Source organism: Ornithorhynchus anatinus, chromosome 6, assembly GCF_004115215.2.
Source record: "Ornithorhynchus anatinus isolate Pmale09 chromosome 6, mOrnAna1.pri.v4, whole genome shotgun sequence".
Lineage (NCBI taxonomy): Eukaryota > Metazoa > Chordata > Mammalia > Monotremata > Ornithorhynchidae > Ornithorhynchus > Ornithorhynchus anatinus.
The window spans coordinates 44,835,343-44,847,809 of record NC_041733.1 but is presented as its reverse complement, the minus strand read 5'-3'; positions in this window follow the sequence as shown (position 1 = coordinate 44,847,809).

Genomic DNA, 12,467 nt, shown 5'->3' with positions numbered 1-12,467 from the left:
GCCTGGAAGGCAAAGGCTGTAAGGCAAAAATGGAACGTGAAGCGTTTGGGGCCAGGCCTGCCAGACAAATGCTGGGAGGCCAAAACTGGAACGAGGCGGGTTAGGGGTCAGGCATGCCAAAAAAAGGCTAGGAGGCCAAAACTGGAATGAGAAGATTTCGTGGCCAGGCCTGTCAGACAAAGGCTAGGAGGACAAAACTGGAACAAGAAGGGTTTGGAACCAGGCACGGAAGGCTAAATCTGCAGGGCCAAAATTGGAATGAGAAGTGATATGGTGCAGGCTTGGAAATGAAAGCCTGGGTGTCCAAAACTGGTCCGAGAAGGGTTTGGGGACAGGCCTGGAAAACAAAGCTTGGGAGATCACACCTGTAAGGTGGGCCTAAACTGGAATAAGAAGCATTCAGGACTAAGGCCTGCAAGACAAAGGCTGGGCTGCCAAAATTGGAAGGAGCAGCATTCGGTGCCAAGCCTGGAATGGAAAGGAATGGGGGGCCAAAACTGGAATGAGAAGGGTTCAAGCCAGGCCTACCTTGAAGACAAAGGCCGGGGGGGCAGGTCATGGAGGAAAAGGTCTGGGGGCCCAAAACTGGAACGAGAAGCGTTAGGGACCTGGGCTGGAAGTCAAAGGCTGGTGGGCAAAACTGGAAAGAGAAAAGATTTGGGGCAAGGCCTAGAAGGCAAAGGCTGGGGCACCAGACCTGTAAGGCATAGGCTGGTGGGACTAATCTGAAACGAGAAGCGTTCAGAACCAGGCCTGGAAGGCAAAGGCTGAGTTGACAAAACTAGAAGGAGAAGGGTTTGGTGACAGGCCAGGAACGGAAAGGAAGTGGGGGTCAAAACTGGAACGAGCTTTCGGGGCCAAGCCTGGAAGGCAAAAACTGGGGTACCAAAATGGAATCGAGAAGGATTCGTGGCCGGCCTGGAATGCAAAGGCTGGGGGGGCCAAATCTGAAACGAGAAGGTTTTGGGGCCAGGCCTGGAAGGCAAAATCTGGGAGGCCCAAACTGGAACGAGAAGAGTTCGGAGCATGGCCTGCGTGGAAAAGGCTGGGGTGACAGACCGGGAATGAGAAGGGTTTGGAGCCAGTCCTGGAAAGCAAAGGCTGGGGTCTGGGAGAGGAGGGTAACTGGAACGAGAATGGTTCGGGTCTAGGCCTGGAAGGCAAAAGCTGGGGGGCCCAAAGTGGAACGAGAAGGTTTCACGGCCAGTCCTGGAATGCAAGGACTGTGGAACCAGATCAGGGAAAAGAAGGGTTCAGGGCCAGACCTGGAAGGCAAAGCCCGGTAACGAGAAGGGATTGGGGCTAAAGGCTGGGGGTCCAAAACTGGAACGAGAAGGGCTTGGGGCCAGACCGACAAGGCAAACGGTGGGAGGCCCAAATTGGAATGAGAAAGGTTTGGAGCAAGAACTGCAAGGCAAAGGCTTGGGGGCCAATACTGGAACAAAAAAGGTTCGTGGCTAGGCCTGGAAGGCAAAGGCTGGGGGACCCCAAAGTGGAACGAGAAGGTTTCGGGGCCAGGACTGGAATGCAAAGTCTGGGGGACCAGATCTGGGAAGAGAAAGTTTCGGGATGAAGACTGGAAGGCAAAGGCTGAGGTTCCAAAACTTAAAAGAGAAGGGTTCAGAAATAGGCATGGAAGGCAAAGGCTGGGGAGGGTGGGGGGGGCAAAACTGGAACAAGAAGGGTTCAGGACCAGGCCTGAAAGACAAAGCCTGGGATTCTAAAACTGGAAAGAGAAGGGTTTGGGGGCCAGGCCTGGAGGGCAAAGGCAGGGACACTGAAACTGGAACGGGAAGTAATCTTGGCAAGGCCTGGAAGGCAACGGCAGGGGGGACCAAGCTGGAACGAGAAGGGTTAGCGGCCAGGCCTGGAAAGCAAAGGCTGGGAAGCCAGGCTGGGAATGAGAATGGTCCGGGGTCAGAACTGGAAGGCAAAGGCTGAGGAGCCAAAACTGGAACGAGAAGAGTTTGGGTCCAGGACTGGGAGGTGAAGGCTGGGGGGCATATCTGGAACGAGAAGCGTTCAGGGCCAGAACTGGAATGCAAAGACTGGGGGACCAGATCTGGGATGACATGTGTTTGCGGCCAGGCCTGGAAGGCAAAGTCTGGGAGGCCAGACCGGGTAAGAGAAGGACTCGGGGCCAGGCCTGGAAGACAAAGGTTGCATAGTCCAAACTGGAGAGAGAACGGTTCGGGGCCAGGCCTGGAAGGCAAAGGCTATGGTCCCAAAACTGGAAAGAAAAGGGTTTGGGGCAGGCATTCATTCATTCATTCAATAGTATTTATTGAGCGCTTACTATGTGCAGAGCACTGTACTAATCCCTTGGAATGTATAATTCGGCAACAGATAGAAAAAATCCCTTACCAATGACGAGCTTACAGTCTAAACGGGGGAGACAGACAGCAGAGCGAAACAGAACAAAACAAAAACAAGACAACATTATCAAGATAAATAGAATCAAGGGAATGTACACTTCATTAACAAAATAAATAGGGTAATAATATATACAAATGAGCACAGTACTGAAGGGAGGGGAAGGGGCAAGGGGGAGGACCAGAGGGTGGGGGGGAAGGGAGGGCAGGGGGAGCAGAGGGAAAGGGGGCTCAGCTGAGGGGAGGGGAAGGGGGAGGGCCAGAGGGGGGAAAGAGAGGGGGAGCAGAGCGAAAGTGTGGCTCAGTCTGGGAAGGTCTCTTGGAGGAGGTGAGCTCTCAGTAGGGTTTTCAAGAGAGGAAGTGAGTTAGTTTGGTGGACGTGAGGAGGGAGGGCATTCCAGGACAGCGACAGGACGTGGGCCAGGGGACGACGGCGGAATAGGCGTGAACGGGGGACAGCTAGGAGGTGAGCGGTAGAGGAGCAGAGTGTACGCGATGGGCAGTGAGCAGTAGAGGAGCAGAGTGTACGTGTTGGGCAGTAGAAAGAAAGTAGGGTGGTGAGGTAGGAGGGGGCAAGGTGATGGAGAGCTTTAAAGCCAAGAGTGAGTAAACAGCCCTGGGTGGCGGCATGGCACAGGAGACACACCACGCCCCCACTTAGCTGGGACTGCCCCTTTATATGCCACGTGACTTCACTAAAAAGCAAAACAGCTTGCATAAGGTGTTTACTTGCCCGATCTGCGCATGCCCAGGGCGCATACCATAACAGCGAAGGTGCAACACTGCACATGACTCGGCCTTGAGACTATGGTGGGTCAGAGCCGGGGCACAATCACCCCTACATTCCACCCCTTCTGACCCGCTCATACAATCTTAGTCCGATAGTCTTCTGTGAGGGTCCCTGAGCAGTTCACAAGGGGCTTCACTATCAGGGAGGTGGGTTGTGCCCAACAGAAGTTGGCACACTGCATGCACATGTCGCAACAACATGTCCCTCCCTCCTCACCTCCGCCAAACTGATTCTCTTCCCTTCTTCAAAACCCTACTTAAAACTCACCTCCTCCAAGAGGCCTTCCCAGACTGAGCTCCTCTTCTCCCTCTACTCCCTCTATCACCCCCCCTTCACCTCTCACCCTCTTTTCCCCCCATTTCCTTCTGCTCCTCCTCCTCTCCCTTCCCATCCCCTGAGCACTGTACTCGTCCACTCAACTGCATATATTTATTACCCTATTTATTTTGTTAATGAAATGTACATCACCTTGATTCTATTTAGTTGCCATTGTTTTTACGAGATGTTCTTCTCCTTGATTCTATTTATTGCCATTGTTCTTGTCTGTCCGTCTCCCCCAATTAGACTGTAAGCCCGTCAAACAGCAGGGACTGTATCTGTTGCCAACCTGTTCATTCCAAGCGCTTAGTACAGTGCTCTGCACATAGTAAGCACTCAATAAATACTATTGAATGAATGAACAACAATATACATATTATATACCCATATAAATGAGGAGCAGAATGCTCCCCCACACAAATACCACCACCACACAAAACAACAGAGCAGGTAGCATTACAACATCATCCACCCCTCCACAGTTGTAACCACTCATCAATACTAGCTGGGGGAGAAGAGAGGTGTTCTATCTTCTGATGCACGTGTCCTCAATATTTAGTCACGCTGCCCTCCTCATCTGGGATGTATGCACAACACGTGCTCCCCCCTTGGGCAGTAGTTAGGATGTCAAAGGTCATGCGGTTCTGTAACATCACCCATCACATTTGTGCCATCTGGACATTAAGTACAGATAACTATTATTCATAGCAGCTTGCATAATGGCGTTTAAAGCTTCTACCTGCATCATTACTAGTTCTAGACCTACCTCAGGAGTGAACACATTTAGGAGGTGGTTATACCAATGGAATGCCTTTCTGGTCCAATGATCCCGTACAAGGGGCAGATTCAAACTGCGGCCTAACAGGTGTCTGTGTATTTGTCATTGGGTGAAAACATACCCCAAGGTGCATTGGCCCATTCATGCAGTGGGTAGCCACGTCTACAGATAAGGCTCACAGCTCCACTGTGTCCTGTTCGGGGTCAAGTGGACTAGGGTTGCCTCGGACCAGTTCTTTGAGCCAGGTCAGTGTGTCCCTTTCATCTGCCAGGATTGATTATAAGATGACTGGGGAGTCTAACCCACCCGAAGGGGAGGCATGAGACAACAGGGTGACCCAGTCACACTAATACACTGCGCTGGGTTCTCATATCGTTCCCAGCAAACTGTGGCAGAAACGGCTAGCTGCCCAGACTGCCATGACCCACATCTGAATAAGTCCTGGTCCTGCAGTCGTGCTTCAGAGTTGGTCTCTGGTCTTCCATCATCCACATGCTGGCAGTAGTGTTGTCTCATGCTTGTACAGCGCTCCAATCGGTCCTACGCAGGGGGAGGCATCCACCACGGGAAGCCCGATGCGCTGGACACCGGCAGGTGGGCACACACCCAGCAATCTGACTGGTTCATCACAGAGGCCATGGTACTCGCCCAGTGAAGGAAGCTATAGGTTGTAGGGCCAGATATGCAACACACAACTGCTTCTCAATAGCGGTATGTCGTTCCTCTGCCCCCATCTATACTTGTGGCCAGAACCCTAAAGGAATATGGTCATCCAGCCCAGTCTGACATAAAGTCCCTCCAATGCCAGCATCATTTATGTGGACGTTCAGAGAGAATGGGGCCCCTGGTATGCAGGTGCCTAGAGCCTCTACCAGTGCTACTAACACTTTAACCTTTTCAAATGTCTGCTGCTGAGCAGGTTTCCAGTCCCAATTGTCTCCCCTCTTTACCAGAGCTTTGTGCTAGATGAGGTACGAGGGATGAAGTCCTGCCAGTATCCTACTAGGCCCAAAAAGGCTTATACTTCCTTGACGGTGGTTGGGAATAGGTATTTCTGTATCTTATCAATGACAACCCATTGCATTACCCACATCTTACCCGACCGGACAACCCCCAAAAATGTGACCGATGTACCGGGCCCCTGGATTTTGTCCGGGGTTTACCTCCCATCCTCGAGTTCGCAGGTGTGCCGCGAGGGCGCTCGATACATCCTGTAAACACAGAAGTGCTGTCCGCAGTTAGCATGATGTCAACAATATAACGCACCCAGGGCATGTCACTAGAGAATGGGAACCTTTCCAAATCTCTGGCCACCAAATTACAGCAAATGGTGGGGCTACGGACATATCCTTGGGAGAGAACTTGGAAAGTCCATTGCTTTCCTTCCCAAGTGAAGGCAAACAGGTTCTGAGACCTGAGGTCTAAGGGTATGGCTGTTCCGGGTCCAGGGAAAACAAAACATATTACCATGGAATAAGGTACATTCTGCTCCGGTGTCCACCAGGGCTAGGACCTGCTGCTTAGTGTTGCGGGTCCAGCAAATCACCATCTCTGAATGGGGGCCTTAGGTCTCCCACTAGGGGAAATCTATGGGTCCACCCCTAGGGGAGGGGCTGGGACGAGAGCCAGCCCTCCTCCCCCACCACCACTAGGGGAGAGGCCGGGATAAGAACAAGCCCTCCTCCGCCACCTCCCCCTCTTCTACCATCACGGGGTGGGGGGAAAGGAAAGAGCCAGTGGCAGGGCCGAAATCTAAGGGTCGACACTGCTGTGGCAGGCGAGGCCATCTCAACCAGCTCACTATGACTGCACTAGGTTGTTGATCAATCTTTTCTCACGGGGTTCCCGCACGAAAGAGATTGATCCACATCTGTGTAGGGCTGACCCTCACGGCCCCGCCGCCGGCCCCCTCCCGCATCGGGGTAGCTCCTGGGGCCTGTCGGTCTACCCCGCGTGTGGGGTCGTCCCGGCTCTCCTCCCATCCGCTCCACCTGGCCTAGATACACCCCACAATCCGGCAGGCCCACTCACTAGCCAAGCAGCTAGGGTCTCTCGCCTCTTCAGTTGGAACCGACAGGCAAGCTCTATCAACTCTGCCGGGGCGTAATTCCAAGCAGTTACATTCTCTTAAGTGCCATTCTGATCCCTTCCCCCATCGTCAGCAACGCGCTGTCCCTCAATCCTCCGCGTCACGATAGGGCATGCCCTCGGCGGGCTAAGACCAGTGCAGAGTCGGCCATCCTCCTCAGTTACTCTCACTTCGTCTTCCTTCTCTATGTCCTCACTGTCCGCCTCCCAAGGCGTCCAGGTCTTCGCACCCCTCTCCGGGAGCGCCCAGATCGTGCGCATCCGCGGGTGGGGCATCCTGCAGCCTCCTAACCACACAAACCTATATGCTAAATTCTCTAATTTTCTCCCCTGCTCCTCCAACCTTTCTGCTAACTCGGAGGCTAGCAGGGTAGTAGATGTACTCACATCCCGTTCCTGGGTTAATTCGTCTTGTCTCTGAGCTATTTCACTTTCTAGTGCAGCACTAAGTTTGACAGCCCACAAGAGAAGCAGGGTCCACGGCCTCAGCCCCTTGGGGCCATTCCTTCGCTGGCGCCATAATGGCTGTCTCCGTCAGGAGTTTTACTAAAGCAGAGGGGATTTTAGGGCCCTCCCCATACTCCCGTGGAGGGCCCCACCCATCAATCAGTAGGGCTGCCTTCGTTGACATAGAAGTGGGCGACCATTCCGGGACTTCCCCTGGCAACGTCCCCATACTTCCTTTTTCGGAATCCTGCCGACTACACCAATTGTACTGACCCACGCCGTCGAGTTGCCCAGATTCCGGAAAAGGAAGCAGACCACGCCAGTCAGGCTTAGTTAGTTAGATATATATAAGTGATTTATTTGGAGAAGTGACTTACAGGACAGCCCTGGGTGGTGACAGGGCATAGGAGACACACAACGCTCCCACTTAGCTGGGACTGCTCCTTTATATGCCACGTGACGTCACTAAAAAGCAAAACAGCTTATATAAGGTGTTTACCTGACAGGTCTGTGCATGCCCAGGGCGCATATCATAACAGCAAAGGCGCAGCAGTGCGCATGACTCGGCCTTGAGACTAGGGAGGGTCAGAGCCAGAGCACAATCACTCATACAAAGGCAAAGGCTGGGAGACCAAAACTGGGAAGAGGAAAGGTTCGGGGACAGGACTGGAAGGCAAAGGCTGTAAGCCCAAAACTGAAACGAAAGGGTTTGGAGCCAGCCCTGCAACACATAGGTTGCAGAAAAACTGGAAAGCGAAGGGGTTGGGTCCACGCCTCAAGAGCAAAGGCCGGTGACCAAAACTGGAAAAATAAGTAATCTGGGCGAGGCTTGGAAGGCAAAGTCTTGAGGGCCAAACCTGAGAAGAGAAGCTTTCGGGGGCAGGCTTGGAAGGCAAAGGGGCGGAGTCCAAAACTGGAACGAGAAGAATTCGGGGGCAGGCCTAGAATGCAAAAGCTGGGGGGCCAAAACTGGAAGGCGAAGGGTTCAGGGTCAGGCCTGGAAGGTTAAGGTTGGAGGGACAGGAGTGGCAGGTAAAGGCTCGGAACCATATCTGGATCCAGAAGAATTCAGGGCCAGGCATGTAAGGCAAAGTCTGGGTGCCCAAACCTGGAAAGAGAAGGGTTCAGTGCCAGGTCTAGAATGCCAAGGCTGAGGTGCCAAAACTAGAAAGAGGAGGGTTCCGGTACAGGCCTGGAAGGCAAAGCCTGGGGGCCAAAACTGGAAAGAGAAGTGTTCTGAGCCAGGCCTGGAATGGAAAGGCCAGGAGGCCAAAACTGGTAGGAGAGGGGTTCGGGTTAGGGCTGAAAGGTAAAAGTTGGGAGGCCATAACTGTAAGGCAAAAGCTGGGGGCCAAAACTGTAACTGGAAGGAATCGGGCCAGGCCTGGGAGGAAAAGGCTGGGGAGCTAAAATTGTAAAGAGAAATGTTCAGGGCCAGGTCTGAAGAGAAAGGATGGGGGTCCAGGCCTCAAAGCAAAGGCTGGGGGAGAAACTGGAACGAGAAGGATTCTGAGCCAGGACTGGAAGGCAAAGCCTGGGGTTCCAAAACTGTAAACAGAAGGATTCCAGGCCAGGCCTGAAGGGCAAAGGCTGGAGGGGCAAACAAAGAACTTGAAGGATTCGGGGCCAGGCCTGGAAGGCAGAGGATAGGGTCCCAAACCTGGAAATAGAAGGGTATGGAGCCAGTCTTGGAAGGCAAAGACTCAAGGGCTAAAACTGGAAAGAGATGGATTCAGGGCCAGACCTGGAGGGCAAAGGCTGGGGGGCCAATACTGAAATGAGAAGGGTTCAGGGCCAGGCCTGCAAGCCAAACGCTCGGAGGCCCAAACTAGAACGAGAAAGGTTTGGGGCAAGGCCTGCGAGGCAAAGATGGAGAATCAATACTGGAACAACTAGCGTTTGGAGCCAGGCCTTTTGGGGAAAGGCTGGAAGGGCCCAAACTGAAATGAGAAGGGTTCTGGGCCAGGTCTGGAAGGCAAAGGCTGGAGGGGCCAAAGCTCGAAAGAAAAGAGTTCGGGGCCAGGCCTGAAAGGCAAAGCTTGGGGGGACATAACTGGAAACAGAAGGGTTAGTGCCCAGGTTTGGAAGAGAAATTCTGGGGGGACAAAACTGGAAAGAGGAAGGTTCAGAGCCAGGACTGGAAAGAAAAAGCTAGGGGGACAGGCCGGAACCGAGAAGGGTTCCACGTCAGGATTGGAAGGCAAAGACTGTGGGGCCAAACCTGGAAACATAAGCGCTTGGGGACAGGCTTGGAAGGCAAATGCTGGGTGGGCAAAACAGGAACGAGAAGGGTTCGGGTCGAGGCCTGGAATGCAAAGGCAGGGGGTGTAAAAATGGAACGCAAAGAGTTCGGGGCCAGGACTGCAAGGCAAAAGCTTGGGGGCCGAAACTGGAACAAGAAGGGTTCGGGGCCAGGCCTGTAGAGCAAAGGATGGGGGGCCGATAATAGAATGAGTAGGGTTCAGGGCCAGGCCTGCTAAGTAAGGTTTGGGGGACCAAAGCAGAATGAGAAGAGTTCTGGGCCAGACCTGGAAGGCAAATGTTTGGGATCCAAAACTGGAAAGAGAAGGGTTCAGGGCCAGGTATAGAAGGCAAAGGCTGGAGGGGCAAACCTGGAAAGAGAAGGGTTCAGGGCCATCCTGGAAGCTAAAGTCTGGAGGGCCAAAGCTGGAAGGAGAAAGGTATAGAGCCAGGCTTGGAAAGCAAAGGCTGCAGGGCCAAAACTTGGAAGAGAAGCGTTCAGGGCCCGGCCTGGAGGTAAAAGGCTGGGGGACCAATACCGAAATGAGAAGGGTTCGGGGCCAAGCCTGGAAGGCAAAGGCTGGGGGGCCAAAACTGGAAAGAGAAAGGTCCGGGCCCAGTTCTATTAGGCAAAGCCTGGGGGGCTAGGCATGGAAGGCAAAGTCTAGGGGGGCAAAAATGGAACCAGAAGCATTCAGGGCAAGGCCTGGAAGGCAAATCCTGGGAGGCCAAAACTGGAAAACGAAGTGCTCAGGGTCAGCCTACTAAGGCAAAAGGTGGAGGCCCAAAACTGGGACGAGAAGGGTTCAGGGCCAGACCTGGATAGGAAAGCCTGGGGGGCCATGCCGAGAATGAGAAGTTTTTGGGAACAGGCCTGGAAGACAAAGCCTGGGGGGAGGGGCAAAACTGGAAAGAGAAGGATTCCTGGCAAGTCTTGGAAGGCAAAGGCTTGGGGGCCAAATCTGTAACGGAGGTGTTCGGGCCAGACATGGAAGGCAATATCTGGGGGGTCGAAACTGGAAAACAAAGGGTTCAGGGTCAGGTCTGGAAGGTTAAAGTTGGGGGGGACAGGACTGGCAGGTAAAGGCTTGGGGGCCAAAATTGGATCAAAAAGCGTTCAGGGCTAAGCATGGAAGACAAAGCTTTTGGGGCCAAACCTGGAAAAGAAGGGTTTGGGGCCAGGTCTAGAATGCAAAGCCTGGGTTGCCAAAACTGGAAAGAGAAGAGTTCGGTTACTGGCCTGGAGGGCAAAGCCTCGGGGGCCAAAACTGGAAAGAGAAGTGTTCTGAGCCAGGCCTGGAATGGAAAGGCTGGGAGGCCAAAACTGGTACAAGAAGGGTTCGGGGCTAGGTCTGCAAGATAAAGGCTGGGGGGCCATAACTGTAAGGCAAAAGCTGGGAGCCAAAGCTGTAACGGGAAGGAATCGGGACCAGGCCTGGAAACCAAAGGCTGGGGAGGCAAAACTGGAACGAGAAGATTTGGGGGCCAGGATTGGAATTCAAAGGCTGAGGGTTGGGGGTGGGGCGAAACTGGAATGAGAAGGGTTTGGGGCTAAGCCTGGAAGACAAAGCCTGGGAGGTTAAAACTCTAAAGAGAAAGGTTCAGGGCCAGGTCTAAGGGGAAAGGCTGGGGAGCCAGGCCTCAAGGCAAAGGCTGGGGGAAAGATTGGAACGAGAAGGATCCGCAGCCAGGCCTGGAAGGCAAAGCCTGGGACTCCAAGACTGAAAACAGAAGGATTACAGGCTAGGCCTGGAAGGCGAAGGCTGTAGGGGCAAACAGGAACTTGAAAGTTTCGGGGCCAGGCATGGAAGGCAAATGCTGGGTGGGGTGGCGGGGAGGAAGAGCGGCAAAATTGGAATGAGAAATATTCAGGGCCAGGACAGGAAGTTAAAGACTGGGGGGCCCAAACTGGAATGAGAAGCGATCTGGGGCAGGCCTGGAATGCAAAAGCTGGGGGGGCCAAACCACAAAAGGAAAGGTTTCGGGGCCAAACCTGGAAGACAAAGGCTGAAGGAGCAAAACTTGAACGAGAAGGATTCGTGGCCAGGTCTGGAAGGCGAAAGCTGTGGGGCCAGCAGCGAAAAGAGAAGTGTTCATGGTCAGGCCTGGAAGACAAAGGTTGGGGTCTCAAAACAGGAACGAAAAGTGTTCAGCGCCAGGCCTGGAAGGCAAAGGGAGGGGAGTCAAAACTTGACTGGAGCGGGAAGGATACAGGGGCAAGAACTGGAAGGCAAAGACTGGGGTCAAAAGTGGAACGAGAAGCGTTTGGGATCAGGGCTGGAAGATCAAGGCTGGAGTGCCAAAACTGGAAAGAGAAGTGATCTGGGAAAGGCCTGGTAGCCAAAGGCTCGGGGGGCTAAAACTGGAATGAGAAATGTTCACGGCCAGACCTGGAAATCAAGGGCTGGATTGCCTGGCTGGGAATGAGAATGGTTCAGGGCCAGGCCTGGAAGACAAAGGCTGGGGGGCCAAAAGTCTAACAAGAAGGGTTGCTGAACAGGCTTAGAAGTCAAAGGCTGAGTGGGCCAACACTGTAAAGAGAAGGGTTTGGGGGCAAGCCTGGAAGGCAAAGGCTGGGGGCCAAAACTGGAAAGAGACAGGTTTGGGGCCAGGTCTGGAGTGCAAAGGTGCAAGGGGGGACTCGAAAGAGAAGTAATTTGGGCGAGGTCTGGAGGCCAAAGCCTGGGGTCCAAAGCTGGAAATAAAAGTGTTGGGGGATAAGCCTGGAAGACAAAGGCTGGAGGCATAAAACTGGAACGAGAAGGGTTCGGTACTCGGCCTGGAAGGCAAAGGCTGGGGAGCCAAAACTGAAATGAGAAGGTTTTGGAGCCAAGCCAGGAAATCAAAGGCAGGGGGGTCAGGACGTGAATGGGAAGAGTTCGGGGCCAGGACTGGAATGCAAAGCCTGGGGGACCAAATCTGGAACGAGAAGCATTCAGCGCCAGGCCTGGAAGGCAAGGTCTGGGGGGCAAAACTGGAAACAGAGGGGTTTGGGGCCAGACTTGGAAGGCAAATGCTGGGGGGCCAAAACTGGAATGAGAAGGGTTCAGGTCCAGGCCTTGAAAGCAAAGGCTGGGGGGTTGGGGTTGGGGGGATTCGGGGGGAACTGGAAGCATTCAGTGCCAGGCCTGGAAGGCAAAGTCTGGGGAACAAAACTGGAAACAGAAGGGTTCAGGGCTAGGCTTGGGAGTCAAATGCTGTGTGACCCAAACTGGAAAGAGAAGAGTTGGGTCCATGCCTGGAATGTAAAGGTTGGGGGGCCAAAACTGGAAAGTGAAGAGTTCGGGGCCGGTCCTAGAAGGCAAAGGTTGGAGGGTGAAAACTGGAACCAGAAGAGTAAGGTGCCAGGCCTGGAAGACCAAGGCTGGAGGGCTAAAACTGGAGAGAGAAAGGTTCGGGGCCTGGACTGGAGGGCAAATGCTGGGGGGCCAAA